Here is a 19,698-nt window from a genome sequence, read left to right as displayed (position 1 = left end):
TTGTAAATCAGAGCATTGTGGCTTCATAAACAACATCCTGCTTTCAAAGTGAAGCTGAAGACTGAATCCTTTGTAAAGTTGAGAGAAAACATGGAGTCTAACATATATTGATCAGAATTATTGCTAAATTTGTTCAATAAGAAGTGACAGGTAATCTCAAATATTTGCTGTGAACATTACTACAAATGAGCCACATGTGTGAGAATTTACTGACCTCAAGTTGCTTTTCGAAATCTAAAGAAATTTAAGATGAATTCAGTAATCAATAAAATACTTGGAACCACCGTTCCAGTCTATATCTCTCTTTTGTAAGGTGTCTCTGTACATGCTATATCTTGGTTTGGGGAAGGTAACAACAATCATGGAAATGAAGGCAGTACAACAGATACGAATTGGTCATTGGACCAGTTTCTTCTAAATTCTTCTGGATCGACTGTACAAAGTTGATATTTTTGGCCCAAAGATGAATCAAGTAAAATTACTTGCAAGATATTTTCTCACATAATCCTGAAAATTGACCACCAAAAAATAAATGTCTTTTCAGCTTCAAAGACATTTCCGTTAAATCATCCTGTAATGCAGAAAGAGAAAAAAGTTTTTGTTGGAGTATTTTAAAGAAGAAACTCAAAAGCATAAATGTACGCAAGAAAATAATATAACTTTTTATCAATTAAAAGACATTCTCATTCTTTACTTCCAACCCATTTCTTTATATTAATATTTTCGTTACATTTCATCTACATGATTCTGCCAGGTGAGCACCTTCACTTGACGACAGGTTGAGGAGGAATTTGTCAATGAGGGAAAAAGTCATGACTTCATTTGAACACAAGGTGTCACTCTTGACCTAGTTGCCAGTCGCATGCGCCACCTTGAAAAAGTAACAGCTTGAAGCCTTTGTGAGGTTTATGATGGTACTTGGCATGGACTGAGTAGAACATACTCTACAGTAAAATGTTTAGAACATAGGTTCTTTTTTAAATTCACTTTGTTTTTTGTTGTTTTGTTTTTTACCCGACTTATATCCATTGTTTTTAAAGGATAAAGAGGGAATTGAGTGACTAGCAAAGACCCTCATGCTAGCTGATACAGCTCGGTGAGTCTCTGTGGGATAATGAGCATAAAATAATCCACTTTTATATATATATATATATATATATATATATATATATATATATATATATATATATATATATATATATATATATAAAATTTTATGCTGTGTTTGTTTTTTGTTTTTTTTTTACTTTTTAAATATTTTATTTGAAAATCTAGCATAGCTGCTATCATCAAACAGTAGCATGAAAATTTGTGCAGTCATCACTAAAAATGCTGACAGTAACAAAGTTTTGCACACTTTGACTCTTCAGCTTTTTATTTATTTTTTCCTCTCCAAAAACTGCAAAGGGCTGTCACAACTTTTGCCAGAAAAACAAAGATGTAGAACAGCAGACGTGTGAAAAATAATTTTATATAATCACCTTTTTATAACTCACAGTTGTTGTTTTTTGTTTGTTTGTTTTGTTTTGGGGGTTATTTTATAATTAAACATGAAAACAGTGTAATGAATCACAAATATTTTTCATTGTCAGATTTATCCTTTGTGAGTTTATGTAAGCTCAAACGGCCCAGAGTGTTAGAATACTATTCGGCAATCATACGGTGACATTATGGCAGGCTTACTTTGACCTTTCCTTCTGCTATTGGAATTATAATGATACATTGGTGGTGAAACAGGAGCTCAGTTTGTCCATTAGAAAAAATTCACACAATCATGATAATGGTAACAGTGGCCTGCAGGTGGGTCAGAGATTCTCTCCTCCATCATGACTCATGAAAAAACAGAGTGAGTATCTGGAGGCAGAGCATGCAGGTGTACAGGTTGCTTTTACATGTAATATGCAATCCTAATATAAAAACAAAATTACAGCAACAAAGTTATTATTGACATAATTTAATAGATTCTAAGAACTTCAGTTTTAAGTAAAAATGGTGCCAATTGTGTGGCGCCAGGGCAGTTCCTGGGGCAGAAGTGTATGGCAATTAAAAACAATCAGTTCCCATTGGGTACAATTTATTGATTTGACCCATAAAATACAAATAATACTGTTTTACTAATCGGCTACTAGCATTTATTTTTTTAGAGTAATTTAATTGAGCTGTATTTATTTTGCATTAAAAATTGACACAATTTTCAGACATACTAGTACAAATACCCCACATTTTTATACTGGTTTTATGCTGTAGATCTGAATTTCCTGTTGAAGTTTGTGGCTGCAGGATGATAATGTTTAGCAGAATAAAGCTACTTACATGAAAAAAAAAATGGTAATATAGTGATTTCATTTTGCCATTCCTTTCTAAGTAACTTAAAACTAGATAGAAATAAAATCAGATTTCTATCTTTAAAATACTTGTAAACTTTTCCACACCTGGAAGATAAGATTAAGTCATTTCAAACTCTGATGATGTTGGTGAAACTATTTCCTGCTGAGCCAAAAGGCAGAAAATATTCTTTGAGGATAAATGTTGTTACAGTACGGACAACTAAAAATGCATTTTATAACATAAACAGACATAGATGTGAAGAAACTGTTGGTGGATTTGAGTTCACTGGTGGATTTTAGGAAGCTAACAAAAAAATAAATAAAAACCTGTGGGGTTTTCAGTGGGGGCTTTGGTTCATTTTATGCTCCACTTTCTCACAGTAAAAGGGAAACCAGAAGTGCGTGACGTTTGGTAATCTCACATGTTCATTGTTCACTATTGTTCTGCGTTCATCCACTACAAAGCTGTGTAATAACGGAGCTCTGGCATCCCCAAACTCAGAATTCACTGTAGAGTTGATGAAATCCTTGGAATGAGTCACCTTGGCAGACAATCCCCCTCCTGCGCTCTGGAGCTTTTTAGGGACGTTTTCCTTTGTCCTCACCCTGCATGCAGCCACATGATGGAGCCATTTGAACAGCAGGACCAGAGACGCTGCAGGATGACGTCAGTAGGTACCACCTCAGGCATCTGGGCTGTGAAGTCTTCAGGAGTGAACAGAGTCGTGGTCAAATTAAATGGCCCTGGTTTAAATGTGGAACCAACGCGTCCTACATAGACAGAAATGTCCTCACGCAGCGTATGGGGTGGGGGGATGAAGAATAAGGTTGGATAAATTTTTCATGGCAGCTACAGAACCTTGTGAGTGACGCCAAGAGAAAATCAGGTTTGAAACGGAATCCTCGAGGGAGACGGATTGTAAAGTAATCTTCTAAATGACAAGAGGTCAGGCAAGGAAAGAGTGGGAAGCTGAGCCTGCAACTACATCTGACTTAGCTGAATCAAAGTGAGGACGGACGCATCTCCGATACCGCACAGGGAGGAATGTTTCCGTCGCCACGTCAAAACTGATAAGACGCAGTCCAGTTAGAGAAGATTTAACAGTACAAAGAAAATGCTGACATCAATGTTTTATCCTCCACGGGTCACAAAGCTTTCAGTGCTGCAACGTTTAATAGTTTAAAGTAGTAAAAAATGTTTAATCCTTGAACGAAATGTTGGGTTTGGACCCAGTTTGTTGTGTTATCATTCATCCCAATCGCACAACAACCTGACCAAACTTCACTGAAACTTTTCTCACAGAATTAAAGAAGACTTGCTGAGATTATAACTCACCCTTCAGTCATTAGCGACTGTAGTCCTGTTGTCCTGACATCCCACATCATGAAGGTCCTGGAGAGCCTCATGTTGGCCCACCTGTCTAAGCAGACAAGCTCATATCATTATCCCCTCCAGTTTGCTTATCGCCACGGAGTTGGAGTTGAAGACGCCATCATACACCTGCTTCAATAAAAACACTGTCATCTGGATAAAGCAGGCAGCACTGTGAGGATCATGTTCTTTGATTTCTTCATTTAACACAATTCAGCCTGATTTGCTCTGTTAGAAACTCCAGAAGACTCAAGTGGAGGCCTCAACAATCACCTGAATCTATGACTACCTCACTAACAGACCGCAGTTTGTGAGACTGAAGGACTGTGTGTCCAACCAGGTGGTCAGTAACACAGGAGCACCACAGGGCTCTGTACTCTCATCATTCCTTTTCACTCTCTACACTTCAGACTTCCAGCACAAGTCCGACTTCTGTCATCTACAGAAACACTCAGATGACACTGCAGTTGTCGGGTGATTCAGAGATGGACAAGAGGCGGAATTACAGTAAGTGAGTAATACGGAAGATAAAGCAACCGGTGTGCTAAGTGGGGCTAAGCTAACTGAAGTGTTAGCCGGCTAATTAAAAAGATTGTCAAACTCCCAGTGTTCCTCCACAAAATAAAACAGCAGGAAGAAATAATAATCTGTATGAAAATCAGCACACTAGCTAACCTTATGACTCTATGATCATGCTACTGTGATCAGACCATTCCCAATATTATCAAAGACCCATTACAAAAAACTACAACCTGATTCTTCAGCTTTAATAAAAATGGTGTCAAACGTTTATGGTAGGTTAGTCATCATTAGTGCAGCTTAAGTTTTCATTTGTGAGTAGAAATGTAGACGATCAAAGGTCAGCCAGTCCTCATAACATTACCAACATTCGTAGCACAGAGGTTATCCAAAGTTCACAACTCCTTGCCCACATTTCCCATGATCACAAACAAAATGTAAAACCATTTTGAACTCAGATCAGATCTTAGAGATGCAAAGTTCTCTCTTGTAATGTGTGTAAAACCTAAGTCACAGTAAATTTACAAACAGTTTGTGAAGTCTCACCCAGTAAGCAAACTGCCTCAGAGCTTCTGAATGACCCATTTCTCCTGCGATGTCACAAACTAAAAACTGGATCATGGAGGGGCGGGGCTAAATATAGATGTTTAGAAATCCACCTGAGTGCCATGTCATTATGGAAATGATGAATAGGCTTCAGTCCGAAAAGAATGCTATGGTTTCAGAAGAAAGCCGGGGATCCATCTTGCAGCCCCTTTTAGCCCTTCACTCTGTGTGCATTATTTAGGGGTTTCAGAGACCCCCGAGGGAAATATGGTGGAGGGAACATTGAGGCAGCAGCATGGAGAAAAGCAAAAGGAAAGGGAAGGGGAAAAGAATAATGCAAGAGCTTCTAATGTTGTAATTAAGGACTTGCAATGAGGTAATTAGATGCTTGTAATTGGGGATCTCCTCGTCTTACCAGGTCAACCTTGTATTCTAACGCAGATGGAATGTCAGGTGTCCCGATGACCATCATTAAAAAAATACCAAGGTTGCTGATGCCATAAATAAAACCAGGTTATTATTAAAAACAATTGAAATGAATTTAGTGCAACATTTAGTGTCGAGCATGTTTCCACGTTTGTCACATCAGATCCACAAACCTTTATTTTTCTTATCAGGTTTGTTGTAATAGATCAAGACAAACGAGAGCATAATTCCAGCGTAAAAAGAAAATGGTACGTGGATTACAAAATTTTCACCATTTTTGGTTTCAATATTTCTTATAAATAGAAATCTAAGATGGTGGTTTGTGTCATAATCCTGGGTTGCTTAGGGTTTCTCTGTGTTTGTGCTTTTGTTTATACTCATCCTAAACATCACTTATTAGTTTACACTGTTGTCTTTGGTTGAGTCTTTTCTTCCCTCTCCTTGGTTATTGTTTATTTTCTCCTCAGCTCCTTTCATGTTCTCTGATCTGTCTCCCTCAGCCTGCCTGCCTGGTCTCCTCTCACAGCTGCGCCTCGTTCCCAATCAGGCGCCTCTTCTCTGGCAAGCAGAAAATCCTAATTAACAGAAATAAAGACTTGAAAACCTCAGTCTGAGTGGCACTAATCCATATAACATGTTTCACTCTATGCTGGAGTTAGTGAAATAGATTCACTTTTTAATAACACTAACTTATTGAGTGGAATCATACATTCCTGAAAATACTTGCAGAAAATTTGCAGGGAAAAATGTTACATTTATTATTAGAAAACAATCTGTGTTCTTTGTCTTCATAGCTATACACTACTCAATGCTGGTCTGTCACATAAAATTCTACCAGAATACATTAAAGAGAAAAAATTTAGAGAAAAGTTCAAACAGTCTGAAGCTTCTTTCAAGGCAACGGAGCAGCATGCAGGCTTTCATCTTAAAGCGCTATCATTAACGACAAATGATCACTTCACAAAAGCCGTCTGACAGTTTCTTAATATTCCAGCTTAAAGTGTTATCTTTAGAGCAACACAATAACAACAGAAAGTAGGATGAGACGTTCTATCATGACTAAGCGTCTAATTGCTCTTTTGTTGCGTCGAAAGACTTTTTGTCTCATCTCCAGCTCTCTACCTCGCTCCCGTCCCACTCACTTTTTGTCTTCTCTCTGGGCCTTTTGTTTGGACTATACGTTTCACATTGTCTGCGCTCTCAGAGACGCTGCTGTGCGATCAGAGGAGGAGGACCGAGGTGAGCGTGGGCTGAGCCGAGCAGCGTGGCAGCAAGTCTCGCCGAATGTGTGCAGAGACGGATCGGAGTCATGTGGCCTAAGCTTCGTCTACTGGGACGCTGCTTGGGATTTCTGTGTGAAGGGTGAATGCAAGTGTGCAACAAAAAAAGTCGCCCTGAGGTCAGCAGGGTGAGAATCCGATGAGAATGTTGTTCTTTTTATTAACTTCCAGAAAAAGAGGCTGACAGTTTGCGACACTAGCTATGCTTCAATTACAAATGTGTGCAGAAATTTGTGAATATGCTACTACTGTCGGATAAAACACAATTACTCATTTGTGGTGTTTCTGTTAAATAAGAAACGCAATAAAAGCCATTCACATGATAAGTCATCAAAAGCCATGCTGCACCGTCATCCTCCAACTATTTCCTGTTCTCTTTGTGGTTTGCCCCACAGCCAACATCCGGCTGATGATCGTGTGACATAGGAAATGAACCACTTTCAATTTGGCTTAGAAAAACCACCTCAATCCTAACGTCAAAACCTTTTATCAAAAACCCAGATTTTTTTTTTTCAATATTGTGAAGCATTCCCATGAAGCTCATTTATTTTCAAAATGGGAAATTGTGCAACTTGTCCTCAACTGAAACGCATCTGGGAAGAGCAAACACAAAGCGTCCAGAGTCTTGTCCTCCAGTGCAGGCTACTTCTGTGCAGAGGTGTTTAACAATGACCCTCATTGCTGAGGTCCGGCTCAAGGTTCCTGAGTAACTTGAAGAAGTCATCAAATATTTATCTGCCCTCCTTTTCATGATCATGGTATGTAAACAAGCATATTATCTGTTTGATTGACACTCGATCTCCTAGCCTGGCACGTCAGTGAAAGCCTAGACAGGACTACAGTGTTATAGAAGGAAAGGCGGTCACAGACGAGGATTATTTGTCAAATTAATTTCAGTAAGATTCGATCAGACTTAAGGAAACATCAGACAGGCCGGTTTACAATCTGTACGGTGAGCAAAGAGTTGGATATGGTCAGCTCTGAGTTGCAAATGTGCAAATATCTCTTGACCGCCTTTCCTTCTATAACAGACAACGCTGCTTTTTGGCCCACATACTCCACTCATAGTTATGTTTCTCTTAATGTCATAGCATTTCCTGACATTTTTACCCATTTTCTTTGGAAAATGATTCAGTCGGATTGAAAGGGGAGTAGATGGAGTCTGGGCCATTCATTTGCTTTGATTGACACCTTTCCATTGTAGCTGTAGTTGTATGTTTAGTGTCACTGTAGTGCTGGAAGGTAAACCTTTAGCTCTACTTTCAATATTTGTACAAGTTGTAACTAAGCTGCAGTATGTACGTTTTGTAATCAATATTCCTTTGCACTTTTGTTGAAACTGTCACTATGTTATGACCACATAGTATGAGACAGATAATTTGCACAAAAAAAAAATCGAGCTCATTCTCCCAGTGCTACCTGGCAACAACCAATCAGAGCCAGGAGGCGGGTCTTAGTGCTGCCAATTGCTCCCCATCTCTCTGCTACACTGCAGCTAGCATAGCCTGCTGTGACTGCTCAAGCTGGTTAGCATGACCACTGATGCTGTTGTTTCTCTGCCATTAGCACAGTTAGCAGCAAGTACATGAGAATGATTGACAGCACTAAGATTTTCCTGCCGATTGGTTATTTTTGGTCAGGAGTGGTGCATTTCTTCACATAGTAATAGCAGCTCAGGGAGGAAGTGGAGGAGACAGATTAGATTATCTGTCTCATATTATACTGTCATGACAGGGTGACAGATTTGTAAAAGCATTTATTTATATATATATATATATATATATATATATATATATATATATATATATATATATATATATATATATATATATATATATATATATATAAAAGTTACATAGTGTTGCTTTAAGGTGAGAAACTTCAGTTTTATTTTTTGATTATTCTGTAAATAATCCACAAAAATGAAACTTAAAATAGTCTTGAAAGGAAAACATATTAAAAGTCTTTGAACAATTAAAAATCTTAAATTGTGTTGTTAAGAAAAGATGATAAGAACGCGACAAGAATAAGTGAACAGAGATATTCCAGGACTGGCTATGGCCCCCTCTACCCACCCCTTGGGGGCGCCACTGTAGGATGGAACTTGTTTTCAGTCATCTTTAGCCAGCTTTTTCAGCATCTTGTATCTAACCTCCTCTTACAGTTTAGTTAATAGATCAATTTACATATATGTAAATGGTTCTCATTATGGCTTTCTTTCTTTCTTTCTTCCATATTTTTTCACTCTTTCCTGAAGGCCAGATTCGTGGAGCGATATTTGTCCTGTCAATAAATTCTCTGACTTTTATCTGTGGATCTCCAAAGCTCCTACAATTACAGCAAGGAATTTAATTATAATTCAAGATATACACATAACCCTTTAAGGAGATTAATTTAAAGTGATCAAACACAATAATGACTTCTTTTTTTTTTCAATTGAGACAGAAACTTGAAGGTGGATGGAAAACTCATTAAAGGAGCAAATGAATAATGAAAGAGGGTGTGTTGGTGTTGGACTAGCTTGGTTTACATCTTCACTTGATGGAGCACTGTTGTAGCTCCCCTGGGTGGTGGAGATAGAGGTGGGGTGGGAGGCTGAGGAGGCAGGATACACAACAGGTGAGATGGAAACACAATGCATGAGGGCAGGAAGAGAAAAAGCAGGCGGACGGGGCAGAGTGCCAGGTTGTCTCAGCGCTGTGCAGTGAAAGTGAGGAGACAGCCCCGCTGAAAGGAGCGGCCAACACCAGCCTCATCAGGCAAAAATGGAAAAAAAGTGAAGCGGCCAAACCAGACCCTGCATGGAATCAGCCATGTCAGCAAACACAACCTTCGTCATTGTACGGGGCGGAAAAAACCGCCTGGGCGGGAATTGTTCCGTTGCACCGTGATAAGGTGCCTAATGATCCATTAGTAGAGCAGATTTTGAATTAGTAACTTGAAGCAGAACTGTAGGAATGTGAGTCTAAATGCAGGAATCAATTTAATCCATAATAAATATATGGTCACCTTCCTAAAATAATGGATAAGTAATTTTTTGTCAAAAGATTTTTCTTTTTACAAAAATCCCTTTTGGCAAAAAACAAAAATCACTTAGGTCAGTATTTTAGGAAGTTGACGATATATTCGCTACATATTGAATTAATAAATAAAGCATGAATGAACAAAGAGTTTTACATTTCTAAGTGAGAATGCATGGAAGAAGCTTCTTCACATCCTCATATACACAGATAGTGTGGATGTGTTGTGTGTGCTGCGTGGTGAAAGTGACAAATGATGCTGACTGCATGCAGGTGTCTCCAGCTGACTGTGTTCAAGTGCACCGGTGTGGCATTGTAGGCATGGAAACCGGCGTCCACGCTGTACTCTTGTCCAAAGTTCAAAGTGAACAGGCGGAGTTCTGGCATGTTTGTTGCCGGCAGAATCAGCACACACCTCTTTAAATGGCCGCTGTGTTCAGAAGTCCTGGACTTAACGCGCAGCACCTCCTGCTGTAAAGTGTCAGTCGGAGTATGGAAGTGAAAATGAATAATCACAGGTCTTAAAGTGTGAGCTTCTGCACCTTTTTTTACATATGCCTTGCTACGAGAGACGCCATGTGCTCCTGTAATTTTAGCCTATATCTCAACTGTTGGTGTTCAGTTGTTAAAGGCAGATTCAAGGCAGGGGGATATTTATTAGTATGTTAAAACAAAATGATGCAGCAGAATAGACAGAACAACAGAATTTATTATTACTAAACCAACCGTTATGTTCTTGTTCTACACACATTTTACCAAACAAGTTGTTCTGAATAGTGCACACTTGTTGGGATGAAGGTTGTGGGATTTAGTGTTCTGTTGCAACAGAATGGGGAACAGCACTCTTGCTGTGGCCTAGTTTTCTAGTTTTATTACACTTTTCTCATCTGGTCAACTGAATATCTCAGGATGAAGTCTCACTTCATTCACACTTCATTATCAGGGGTGGCCGATTGTTGTATTGTTTATCATTTATCGTGAAAATTGTCTCATAAGCATTTTAATTTAATGTTATGATAAATATCAGTTATTAATGGTAAATTAAGAAAAACAATTCTGACAGTATTATTGGAAATGTTAATTTTGCTATTTTCTCAGTTGTTCCACGTTTGCAAAAATATATATACTGTATCCATATAAAATTATTATTATATGCTGTTACTGTGTGTAGTTTAGTGATCACCAGTAAGTAGCACCCTATTTCAAATGGGAATGTTTTTTAAGTACAATATTAGTTTTTGAATGCTGTGCCTGCCTATAAAATAAGTAGTAGACTAAATTGTTGTTTTTTTTTGTTTTTTTTTATCGTGCTCTTTATTGTTGTCACAATAATACCTCAAAATATCATGATAAAATTCTAAGTCCATATTGCCCACCTCTGATCAGTGCAGACAGCATAGCATGACGTTAGGTGATGTTATCTGTGGGTTTGTTACCCTGGTTCAGCATACCATACTGATAAATCCACATTCAACGGAGTGTGATTTTCTCCATGGCAACATGTTTTCCTCTGGCACCAAAAAGACAGTGCAACAGTGTTATGGTGGTAATCTTTTGACAGAGAAACTTTGTTAACAGTGGCTATAAGCTTTGTGAACACAACATAGAAAAAATAGCACAAAAAATAAAATAAAATCTGCCTATAGTACTTATCACATGACCAAAATCTCTAAACATGCCATAAAAAGTCCTTAAAGTCATTGTCTTATTTTTAAACATTAGTACGTAAGTTTTAAGTTCACTTATGCATCTAACGTTAGCTATGCTGCAATGCTAATGTTAGCTTGTACGCTAACAGGAACAATAAGCAGAGATTCACTTTCAGCTGTGGTGTTTTTCTATCCTCTCTACTTCAGTTAACGTTCTTATTATCTACACTTACAATTCCCTTCAGCTTCACCGTTAAATGCTTCACGTTCGCTCTGCCACTGTGCTCTGTTTGTGTCTGTTCAAAGAAAAGCAGACGGTCATGTTGTTCGTCACCCATGGATTCGCTCATTTAAACTGAAAGGAGGGTATTGAGTGCCAACTCAAAGAGTGCCACAGAGATGAGTCTTGCTGGTGTTTGTGATGTTGCACATGTTCCACCAGAGCATCTGACCTGCTCAGAAACAATGTATGATTCACTTTGAGAGTGATTACAGGAGAGCAGACAAAGAGAGCGTGGTCGACCAAACACTCGGCATGAGTAGGAAGACTAACAAGTCACAGCTAGGCATTTAAACTGAAATCTGATTCATCTTTACTGCACACATGTCGCTATGTGTAGGTTAATGTTCTCAAAAGTTGATTGATGTGTTTGTCAGTGGACAATGCAGCAGATTTATATATTATCCTATGAAGTAATAAAAAAGACTTCCTGACATTGCAATGAAATGAATTTAAGGAGAATATCAAACTTGTCCAAGATGTTAATATAAAACACACAGTGTTCAGTGTCATATTGTGAACAGCCAATAATGAAAGAAAAATAAAAAAATTTCTGTGTGTATTTGTGAAAAGTTTTTTTGTAATTGGCAGAATCCTCAAATCTGACCTTGAATAATCTTTTAAATGTCACCAAGAGTGACTCAGAAATCCAAAGTGTGTCGGCGTCAGCCTTTTTTACTAAGCAAAGCTAAGGATTGTGTTAGAGGCTCCAAAGAAAAGACAAATACATTTATATGTATATTGTATGTATATTGTTATTTCAGTTGTTTGGATATGTTGAATATTTAGCTACTTGAGCACAATAGTTCTCAGAAGCAATGTGTGATGTCACGCTACTGTTGGAAGATGATTCACTCATGAGGTAGACAGATGCTTCAGACTGAAAGTGGAAGTGAAGGCATTCTGTTGTACTGATAGATGGTTAAGATTTATAACCTCAACTGCTCATTTGACCCATTAATAAAATTTAAAAAAAGAAAAGATATCATGGAAAAGTACTGTACCTGTACTGATACCATGATAAAGGTACAGTACCATGTACCTTTATCATGGTACATGGTAAAGGTATGCCTCGTGACCGAGGCAGCAGAACACTGAATTCCATCCCATTGTTCTCCATATGCAAACATTATAGTGAACCACAGCGCATCAAAAACAGAATAAGATGTTCCACAAAGTTGCCTCCATTTCCTCACCTTTAGGTGGTTTTCAAAATGCCAGTTTACTAGCCAAGATTGAATGCTTTTGATTCTTCGACCTAAAGCCAAACAGGGATTTTGGGCCCGGATACTGAGACATTTTTTAAAGAAATGTCAATGATAAACCGTATTCAGTTCTCAAGCAGCCGTGAACATGCTAACACTTACTTGGAGATGATGCCAAAAAAAGGATATCTAATTTGTGCCATAAATCTAATGTCAAGCACATAAAGTGTCACTAACATAAGTATACTATAGGTATAAGTTGGGACATCTTGTTACATAGTAATTCAGAAGTTAAACTTCTATAATAGGTGGAGTGATCTATGCTGATCAGAACAGGATATTTCCCAGAAAATCGCATTTTGATTTCACCATGCTGAATGAATGTTTGCTAAATGTTTCTCAGCTGGATGTCTGCCTGTGTGGGCAGGTCAGTGCTGATCGGTCCTGTCACTTCTCATCAGGCTTCAGTCTGCCTCGCAGCTCCTTCAAATCACATGACCTCTTCAAGGTCACCTCCAAGGCCGGATGGCAGGAAGATTTTGCTCACGACCAAAAAGTTTTTTTCACTCATTACAGCAGCAGAAACCAATTTCTACATCACTACATACACAATAATCACAGAAAAATTTAATATGTTTTTCTTCCGGGTGAAATTTATGAATGTAAAAAGTTCACATTACAACACTATTAATGAAAAGCCAACAACAGTGGTTGGTCTGCCACAACAAGAAATGTTATTAGATGTGTTTCCTTTGGTCGTATAATTGCATAATTTGGCATTTTGAGAATAAATTTGCTTAATAAAACTATGCTAATTTAAAAAAAAAAGTTTTTTGATTAAAAAAAAACAAACATTTTGGCGCCAGGATGAGGTGTGTTGAAATTGGTTTATTTCACAAAGCTGCAATGGAAATAAAAAAAAAAAAAGCATATTGTTCAAAATGCAACAATATGCTATTTTCAACACAGTACAACAATCTGACAAAAAACTATTTAAAGTATTTTGGACACGGGCTATGATGAAATTATTATTATTAAACATGAGTAAAACGACCACTGTTTCACGTTTTGACATGGTATTTAGATTAAAAAAAATGTGCACAAAATTTTATAACGTGATTTGATTTTAATTTGATTAAATTATCTCCTAAATAATATAGCGTGTTTATTACAGCAATATTCTACCATTTATTGTTATTTTTGATTTATCAAGACATTGAAAAATACTTACACTTTAGTTTAAATCAAGAAAATTTGCCTTTTTTCTTAAAAAATAAATAATAATAAAAAAAATGAAATAGTGCCACTGATGCTTCTCTGGTATCTCAACAACTTTAAACTGCAGGCATACTATGATGGAAAATTGTAGAAGTTTTTTGAACCATAACTTTATAAAGTGTCAGTAAATTTATTCTGGTAATAATTTTATAAAAAACGTTTAATTTCACATAAAATATACATTCTTCTCTTCCTGTACAGTCATTTTCTACCCACTTCTGTCTCCTGCTGTCCTGATTCTGCTTCCATCAAACCTCACATGTTTGCTCAAGAAGTGAAAAGCTGATAAGGAACAGTGTCAAAGAACACAAGAGCCTTGTTTTTTTTAAGCACCATATCCCCAGTGTTTATCTAGCACTGACTTCTTTAGCCATGCTCAGGGTTTTCCTCTTGGAACTTTTGGGCGTCATTAGTTTTGATATTAGAACTTGTGAAGTATAGGTGTTAAACACTTTTTGACTAGAATCCCAAACAAAATAGAGACTGTTAAAAAAAGTGCCAGTTTTAAAATAATCAGTAGCATAACCAGGGCGTCACAGCAGTTCAATAGTAACCCCCCCATTACCACCCCCCAAAAAAAACTAACAACACAATGACCCTGCAAAATACTGAAAGCCCTGCTGTGCTTGGGGAATCTCACTTCTGTGACAGTGCTGCGGTTACTTTGCTGGACAGACGCCTGCTCAGCAGCGCTGAGGTCTATAAGAGCACAGAGCACTTTATCATTCCTCAGGGAGAGACGAGTACAAACACAAAGTGACACCATATTTTTTATTTTAAAAACGTGGCAAAGTGGGAGGGAAAATGTCATCTGATTTCTGGGTGAAATTGGTCAAGTGTTTGTCCTCCATACTTAGCCTGGTGATAAAACTCTTTTGGTTTTCTTATCAAGAACCAAATGATCTGGAAAAACTGTTTCCAAATCATTTGTCCAATGGGGACAACACAAAAAACTTAAATGATATCATGATGAAAACTACAAGTTAGTAGCAACCTTTTTTTTTAAATCTCTAAAAATGTTCAAAGCAAGTATTTCAAGCAGTCCACATGGCGGTATGCTTTCACACAGGTTTGAGTTACACTTTAAGAGTCTGCCTAACACAATGTTGGTGTTTCAGCAGGCCGTCTAATACAACATGTGGCAACAGGGAAAAACACCACTGCTTGTTTGAGTGGGGATCTCGGCTCAGGTGACCTCAATGCAAATGTCTCAACCATCCAAACTTCCATAAGCGAGCAAATGGGCCAAAAATAAAACTGATCCTCCAGAATGAGACCATTGAACATCATCACCGGGAAACTTCCTGTCCTCTGCTGCTGCTGGCCTGCGCAGCTCCAACGCAGCACACTGAATAACTCTGAGCCGCTGGGACGATTCTGACACGCAGATTATCGTTCCGGCCCAAAATAAAAACTCGGCGAAGAAGACAAACTCATCTGCGGAGGCTGCCGGTCGGTTTGGACTAAGAGCTAGCTGCCTGTGGGTGGGGATTATTTTCAGAGATGTTGCAGCTGCGTCCAAAATTTTGGACACTGACCAGGTCGAAAAGAAATGACAGGATCTTACTCCTTCCATAACTGACTAAATCTGAAATTGCAGTAAGTCGACCACTAACCGTGTTTGCTCTTCATCCCATTCCATCTTACCTGAATTGCTCTCGAGTATTTTGTTTTATTTTACTTTATTTTTTCAAAGAGCTTAATTCTTTAATAGAGACGAGATGAAGTTGCAGGTGAGATGACACCTCAGGGGGTGTTCTCTGTCTCTGATCTCCCTGCTGTGTGTATTATCAGGGTTAATAGGAGTGTAACAGAGACCAGTGCTGAGTGCCTATTTGCACGTCTTCTTTCATGATGCTGCGGGTTCAGACCCGGGGCCGACACACGCAGGGGGCTAACGGCTGAAACAGGAGCTCAGCAGGAGGAGGCTCTGGCTGTTAACCAATCAACGTGAGATGCTCTGAAGGAGCTAAACATGAAAAAACATATTCTGTATTAACTATTCTTTATTCAAAGACATTTAACATTTAAAAATGTCATTAGTCCGGAGCCCAGTGGTGATGCATGGTGGTGGCAGCATCATGTCATTCAGATGTTATTTAGCTTTCAGAAATGTATTATTTTTTTCTACTCGTTAAAAATAAACTTCTTTAGAAATATAATCAGTTACATGTTACAGAGGTTGTTGTTGGAATCAAATATTTTAAAAGACAAAAGAAAACGCTGCTCTGCATGCGGCCATACAGTCATATTTAATACATTAGGATATGCGGGCGTGTTGGTCAGATTTTCAAAATAACCTTTATGTAGGTTAAACATACTTTTCATTAAGCCCACATTTCTGTATTAGAAATGTTGTTTCTTTTGTCACCTAACTCCATCCATCTTCAGTCCACCTAGACCAGCATTCTCCACCCTGCTCCAGAGCTGTGTTCCCTCAGCATGATGCTGCCATCACCATGGTTGCAGGTGTGACGTATTTGCAGCTAGTTTTTTCCGACAAACCTCTTCTACATGAAGCACCGCTTACGCTTTTTCTGTAAATGCTGTAAATTGTATACATTTGATTGCAAAAAGCAGCATCTCGTTTAAAAAGCGTGCAGTCCAAAAAAAATATATAGCATCAAGAAATGAATGCAAGAAAAAAATGTACGAAACACACCATGAGAAGCGAAAAGAAAAAAATGGAAAATCTTTAAGAAAACTAATTTCACTGTGTGATATGAGAAAATATGAATGTATCTTTTGAGTGTTTAAAGTTGCAGTATGTAACTTTTATATTTTTTTACATATTTGTTGAAACTGCATTATGAGACAGATTATCAAAAAAATCAAATCAAGCTCCTCTACCTTCTTCCAATGCTAACTAGAAACAACCAATCAGAGCCAGGAGGTGGGTCTTAGCGCCGTCAATCACCCCGTATGGTGCAGCTCATTCCCCTCTCTCTTTCTCCCACAGCCCGTCAGGAATAGCAAACTAGTTAGCATAGCCACCGATGATGGAGGATGAATGGTTGTTTCTCCACTATTAGCACATTTAGCAGCAAGTACATGAGGTTGATTGAAAGCATTAAGATCCTCTTCCCGGCTCTGATTGGTTGTTTTTGATTCATGCATTTCTTCAACCAGGAATAGCAAAAAATTTTAGAAAAAAAAATACATGAAAGTTGCTGCACCTTCAAGATTTATTCGTCATGATCTAAAATGGCAACAGTCACATTAGCTCACAGCTAAAAGATGCTGTTCTAAACCAAGAGCTTCAAGTTTTACTAAATATCAGCACTGAAACCTCAACAGTATGCTGGAAGAACTGAATTAGCAGTTGATATAAGGTCCTTCACTGTGTTTTCTGACAGACTGGCTTATACTTAGCCAAACACGACGTGATTCCCACAAATCATTTAAGGGCTGATTTCAACCGTTTCACACAACCTCAGTCTGTTTCTCACTTCTAACCCACACGCCCACGGTGAGAGCTGTTAGAGGGACAGTGGCTCAAAAAAAGAACCATTCCACCCAGTTAGCCTACACTGGGTCAACGACACCAAGTTACACACAGGTGGACATGGTTAGAACGGACTGCTTAAAACCTACACTAAAGCCTTAGCATCATTGATAATTAAAAACTTGGCTTCCTTTAAAAGTAAAAAAATATATATTTACAACCTAGAGAGTAAAGACAATGCTCAAACTAAGTTTGATTTTGCAGCATGCTTAGTAGAATTAACATTTCAGTTCAGCCAACAAACTGCACCGTTTATGATTATCTAATTCTAAGTTAAAATAAAACCTGAACAAAACCTGAAAAATTCTGATTATATTTTGACAAACACAGTAAACTGATTCCTCAGTGAGGAAAAACTCATCACTGAATCCAGTTACAGCTCAGGTTTGGTCCACTTAAGCTTTTTAGATTTTGGATAAGACTGAAGCAAGCGCAGTTCCGACTTAATAAAACTGAAAGTTCACAGAAATCATTTAATCTCCATGGCAACCATTTAACTGTGCAAAATACCTGGTTGTACCTATCCTCAACTTCAGCACAGCAGTTTCCCAGCTTCCTCCTCACAGAACAACCGTTCCCTGCGACTTATAAACTCAGCTGCTTCAGACTAGCCAGGAGAAATTAGCAAACACCTGGAACTGAGCTTTTACTGAGGTCATTATAGGAACTACGTCTCAGTGTAATGCTGGTAAAAAAAAAAACTTGTTAAAGGGTTAATAGAGGAGCCATGAAGACGGAGTTTCAGAAAGAGCAGAAGTTCTTAAAGATACAGACGCTCAATTTCAAGGTGTTACATTAAAAGTCAAAGTTTTTTGAAGTCATATTTGGTATATAGCAGTGTACTTAAGTACAATTTTCGTGTATCTGTACTTTACTTAAGTAGATTTAATAATGGGTACTTTCTACTTTTACTCCTCTACATTTTACAGTAAGTATCTGTACTTTCTTCACTACATTTCTACAAAAGAGTCGCGTTTCTTGTTACATCCAAGTCGCGTTGCGCTTTTTGTCCACTAAAATGTGAAGTTCAGAGACTGAAGGTGGTGCCGTAAAATCCAAGCAATAACGTGACTTACGTGTCTGTTGTCACCCATCGCCTCCCCCTTTACTCGCACGTTGAGCTCCAAGACATGCGCAGTGAGCGGGAGAAGATGTCTGTCTAATTGTCAGTAATATAATAGCGCAGCATAAATCGATATGGTGCCATGTAAAATAAGCAGCGTTTCGCTTTCACAGACGGTGGGGACTTCGTCCAACTTTTAGCGTTACTTCAAAGGAAAGCTTAGAGAAAGGTAAGATCTGTGGACGTGATGCTAGCAAAGCTAGCTGTACTAAATGAGACACATGTTGCATCTGCCATGAAAAGAAGTTGTCACTCATGCACTGAATTATTGTGTGGAGGTGTTGACTGAGGTGTCGCAAATATGGGACAACGCTGTGACCAAAGTCTGCATTGATATGACATTCAGGAACGATCCGATTCTTGCAATTTTGATAGGTAAAACTTAATTTTTTATGTCACGTAGCGCGGGGTGCTGGTCTTGACTTGGTCTTGGGTAGGTGGTCTTGACTACAACTCTGCTACGTGGCTCCTCGGTTGCATGTCCTCCCCCACCCACCTTCTTTCCATCCCCTTTCTGTTAGATTTCTTTCAAAATAAATGCCACTAGTGGCAAAAAAGTGAAGTTCATGCTATGTTAGGACAGGAGACAAGATGTTTCCATCCCTGAAATTATGATGCATAGAATCACATATCTAAGTCTGAACTATCTTACAGAGAGTAAACATAATAAAATCATGCTTTATCTGTGGCATTGTTCATTAAAATGGCACATTTCTAATGTATTAAAATTAAATATGATCGGTTCACTTAATGATATTGTATTAGGGATTAGGTAATGCATTCAGCAAGTACTTTTACTTTTAATACTTAAGTATTTTTAAAAGCCAGTACTTTTTTTACTTTTACTTAAGTACAAATGTTAATGTGGTAGTTTTACTTTTACTTGAGTACATTTTTGTCTGTGTATTTGTACTTTTACTTAAGTAAATTTTTTTAGTACTTTCTCCACCACTGGTATATAGCATTTTTTATGGCAACTGACGGTAACAGTTACTTGATTATGCTATAAAATGGCAACTGGAAAACACATAACACTGCCCCTTTAAGTTCTACGGCCATCTGCAAAGAGAGTAATATCTGAATTAAAAGCAAACACATGGGGCCCATTGTTACAGTAATACTGAAGGGGTTTCAGGCTTACAAATCTACATATAAACAAATGATTGAC

The sequence above is a fragment of the Poecilia reticulata genome, chromosome 19, assembly GCF_904066995.2.
Source record: "Poecilia reticulata chromosome 19, P_reticulata-male-v2, whole genome shotgun sequence".
Classification (NCBI taxonomy): domain Eukaryota; kingdom Metazoa; phylum Chordata; class Actinopteri; order Cyprinodontiformes; family Poeciliidae; genus Poecilia; species Poecilia reticulata.
This window is presented reverse-complemented; position numbering follows the sequence as displayed.